Raw genomic sequence first — 4875 nt, 5'->3', positions numbered from 1 at the left:
GAATCCTTGGACTCAAGAAATACAAACTGGAATATTAAAGGGTAATGGGGCATCATGTCTACAACTTATTCTCAAATGATTAAGAAATAATAATAAGTGGAGGGTCAAGATGGAGGGTATATGAAAGGTCTGTGTACTCTTTCATCACTTTTTTTGTAAATTTGAAATTATTTCCAAAGAACTATGGCAGTTTCTTCCCCAAGGAGCTCTAAGAACAGCAAAGCCACAAACACCTGTTGGATTAAAAGATTGGAAGAATACAAACCAAAAATATTCATTTCAATTATTTATGACTACATAATCAAAACACTCCAAAATTCAGTGGCTTTATTGTATTATCTGTCATGATTCTGTGGATTGATCGACCTCAGTTGGGAATTCTGCTCTATGTGATGTCAGATGAAGCTGCAGTCATTTGGGTCTCCACTAGGCCAGAACATCCAAGATGGCACACTCACATGCCTGGAATTTTGCTGAGGTTGGTTAGGAGGGGGAGGGCAGAAATGGGCTGCTGGGATGGCTGGGCCTCTTTCTCCATGCAGTCTCAGGTCTCTCCTTTTCTACTTGGCCTCTCCACATCACTTCTCCATGTGATCTCTATGGGGCCACCCAACTGGGTGGAGGCCAGCAGTGCGAGTGTTGACAGAATTCACCCAAGACAGAACAAACGAGATAGAAGTTTATTGACTACACTGCGAAGGAGCAGTGGGCTGGATGGTAGAGACAGAAGAGACTGTCTGCTAGGAGGCAGTGGTGGGGGCGCTGCAGTTAAGAGGGAAGGTGAGGAGGTGTGGGAACTATGGAATTTTCCTTTTTTTGTTACCCGTGTCTGGGTGTAAGTAACCCATTGGTCTGCCAAGGCTTATGGATATTTTGAGGTGGGTCGCCTAATAAGCCTGTTTGTATTCAGCTAGGGGGTAACTGTGGGCCCTTCTACCACACTCAGGTTTCCATTGTTTAAGCTGGTTGCCTAAAAGTGGTCTCTACAATCTCTGAAGCAGGGTAGCCCGACTTTTTACATGGCACCTCAGGACTCTCCAAAAGTGCAAAAGCAGGGTGCCTGGGTAGCTCAGTTGGTTAAGCGTCAGACTCTTGATCTTGGCTCAGGTCTTGATCCCAGGGTTGTGAGATTGAGCCCCACTGGGCCCCCCGCCCCGGAGCCTGCTTAAGATTTTCTCTCCCTCTCGCTTTTGCACAAAAAATGCGCAAGAGCAAAAATTGCCAAGTATTTGTAAAGCTTAAGTCTAGAACTGACCTAATGTCACTTTCACTGTATTCCATTGGTTAAAACAAAACAAAACAAAACAAAAAAGTAGAGAAATGTTCAAAGATACAAAAAGTGAATGAGTGTTCACGCACCCATCATCAAGCTTCAAAATTTTGTATGACACTTTAAATCTTATTTAAAATATTACTAATTAAAAAAAAAAAAGAGTGAGGTCAATCCAGATTCTGTATGAGAGGGGACCATACAAAAGCATGAATAATAGGGAGTATATCAGGGGCCATCTTTGGAGCTTAGCTACCATGCCGTCACAGCTAGTTTACCTGTCTCCTTTGCCAGAAATTTGTTATATTTTAAAATAATGTTAGGGACACCTGGGTGACTCAGTTGGTTAAGCGTCTGCCTTTGGCTCAGGTCATGTCCCAGGGCCCTGGGATCGAATCTTGCATTGGGCTCCCTGCTCAGCGGGGAGCCTGCTTCTCCCTCTGCTGCTCCCCCTGCTTGTGCTCTCTCTCTCTCTCTCAATCTTTCTCTCCCTCTGACAAATAAATAAATAAAATCTTAAATAAAAATTAAAATAAATAAATAAATAAAACCATGTTAAAGAAGTCATCTTTAAAATCCAAATATGAGGGGTGCCTGGGTGGCTCAGATGGTTAAGTGCCTGCCTTCAGCTCAGGTCATGATCCCAGGGTCCTGGAATCGAGCCCCACATGGGGCTCCCTGCTTGGTGGGGAGCCTGATTCTCCCTCTCCCTCTACTGTTCCCCCTGCTTGTGCTCTCTTGCTCTCTCTGTCAAATAAATAAATAAAATCTTTAAAAATAAATAAATAAAATCCAAATATGAACAAATGCAAACTAAACTAAAGCTGAGACATGTTATAGATTCTTGTATAAGTTTTCTTTCTTCCTTTTTTTTCTGACCATTTATGTAACTTTGTGGTTGTTTCTTGTGGTTTTAAAACATCTGCTTTCTCTTCTCATCAAAACCTTGTCATATCTGAGCAGCAAACTACCTACCTTGATTTATGAAGGTGTTCTTGATTATATTTTTATTAATTCTTTAGATTTCAAGAACAGATTGAAATAACCAAATGGATTTTGATCATAATGTCCTTTCACTGTCATGAAGTTTCAGCAGCTTTAAGATTTACTTTAAATGCTATAAAATTCATACATTTAAAGTATACAGCTCAATGGTTTTTAATATGTTTACAGAGTTGTGAAACCATCACTACAATCAATTTTAGAATATGTTCATCATCCCCAAAAGAAACCTACCTTTTCTCAGTCACTTCCTATTACACACCTCTAACCCCAGGCCTAGGTACCCCTAATGTACATTGTCTCTATTGATTTACCTATTCTGGAGAATTCTCATAAGTGGAATTATACAGTATGTGGTCCTTTATGATTGGCTTCTTTCAATTAGCATGTTTCCAAGGTTCATCCATAGGATAGCAATGTATTAGTACTTCATTCCTTTTTATTGCTGATAATATTCCATTGTGTGGGTATATCACATTTTGCTTATCAATCAACAGTTCATGGACATTTGAACTGTTTCCACTTTTTGGCTATTATGAATAATGCTGCTATGAACATTCACATACATGTTTTTATGTAGACATGAGTTTTCATCTCTCTTGGGTTGACATCTGGGTCCATGAATACTTAAATATATTTATAATGTATTAATTTTATGTGATTAATTATATTTAATTACAGGTATACATATAATTAATTTCATATATTTTATAATATATCTGATTCACTGATATTTTCATGAGAAAGCTAATGGTTATTTTCCAGTTATTAAACTTTACCTTTGTAATCTACAGTGAACAGTAAATAATAGTTAATTTGGGGGAAGATGATTAGAGAAGTTGATGGGACCTTTACTTAAAGGATAAAGGAGTTTAAGAGCTTAGAGGTTGAATGCAACTGCATGGTTTAAAATCCTGATTCTAGCTCACTCGTGGCAGCCAGCCCGCGCTCCACATTCTCCCACACTCCGCGTTCTCCCATCACCTTCACCGACCTCAATGGAAAAGGAGATCCCAGCGCTTGTCTTTGACAATGGCTCTGGCAGGTGCAAGGCGGACTTTGCTGGGGATGACACCCCCCCGAGCCGTGTTCCTGTCCATCATCTGGCAGCCCCGACATCAGGGTGTTATATGGTGGGCATGGGCCAAAAGGACTCCTATGTGGGTGATGAGACCCAGAGCAAGTGGGGCATCCTGACCCTCAAGAACCCCATCGAACACAGCATTATCACCAACAGGGATGACATGGAGAAGTTCTGGCATCACACCTTTTGCACATGGTCCCCAAGGAGCACCCCGTGCTGCTGACCAAGGCCCCCCAAACCCCAAGGCCAACCATGAGATGACTCAGATCACAGAGACCTTCAACACTCCAGCCATGTATGTGGCCATCCAGGCTGTGCTGTCCCTATATGCTTCTGGCCACACCACTGGTATTGTCATGGATTCTGAGGATGGGGTCACCCACACTGTGTCCATCTACGAGGGGCATGCCTTGCTCCACTCCATCCTGTGTCTGGACCTGACTGGACAGGACCTGATGACCTACCTCCTGAAGATCCTCACGGAGGGTGGACACAGCTTCACCACCACCACTGAGTGGGAAATCGTGCATGACATCAAGGAGAAGCTCTGCTACATTGTTTTGGATTTCGAGCAGGAGATGGCCATCACCTCATCCTCCTCCTTCCTGGAGAAGAGCTATGAGCTGCCAGATGGGCAGGTGATCACCAGTGGCAACGAGGGGTTCCACAGTCCCGAAATGCTCTTCCAGCCTTGCTTCCTGGGTATTGAAGTCCTGTGACATCCACGAGACCACCTTCAACTCCATCATGAAGTGTGACATCAACATCCGGAAGGACCTCTACGCTAACACAGTGCTGTCTGGCAGGACCAACATGTACCCCAGAATCGCAGACAGGATGCAGAGGGATATCACAGCTCTGGAGCCCAGCATGATGAAGATCAAGATCATCTCTCCTCCTGAACGCAAGTACTCTGTGTGGATTGGGGGCTCCATGCTAGCCTCACTGTCCACCTTCCAGCAGATGTGGATCAGCAAGCCCGAGTACGATGAGTTGGGCCCCTCCACCATCCACCAGGAATGCTTCTAAACGGACTGCGAGCAGCTGTGTGGCATTTGCTGCATGAATGAACTCCGGAGTATAAATTTGCCCTGGCAAATGTATACACCTCATGCTAGACTCAGGACACTAGAATAAGCCTTTGAGAAGAAATTTGTCCTTGAAGCTTGTATCTGATATCAGCACTGGATTGTAGAACTTGTTGCTGATATTGATCTTGTATCCAAGTTAACTATTCCGTTGGTATATGTTTAATACCCTGTACATATCTTTGATTTAAACCCTTAGCACATGTGGCTCAGTCACTTTGTCCTGAGGCTGAGAACATGTTTATGGAAGAGAAATCCATTGACTTGAGAATCTGCAAGACCATGAGGTTCTTGATCTGTGCAGGGTATTAATGTGTAAGAGCTGCCTATTCCAGGATTTCTTTAGAGGCTGGCAAGAGTCCTGAACCAGTTGTCATTTCTGTCTTGCCGGTCTGACAGGGTTGGGAAGGTGAGAGCCTTAGGTAAACCCA

The 4875-nt window shown here is 43.2% G+C and overlaps 1 pseudogene; it reads left to right on the top strand.

Annotated features, from left to right (window-relative positions):
- The first annotated feature begins 3270 nt into the window (after positions 1 to 3270).
- On the top strand, positions 3271 to 4385 carry LOC116644323 (annotated as a pseudogene).
- Positions 4386 to 4875: the final 490 nt, after the last annotated feature.

Source organism: Phoca vitulina, unplaced genomic scaffold, assembly GCF_004348235.1.
Source record: "Phoca vitulina isolate PV1807 unplaced genomic scaffold, GSC_HSeal_1.0 scaffold29, whole genome shotgun sequence".
In the NCBI taxonomy this organism is placed as follows: domain Eukaryota; kingdom Metazoa; phylum Chordata; class Mammalia; order Carnivora; family Phocidae; genus Phoca; species Phoca vitulina.
Note: the sequence above shows the minus strand (reverse complement) of the source record. Positions and strands in the feature narration are given on the sequence as shown.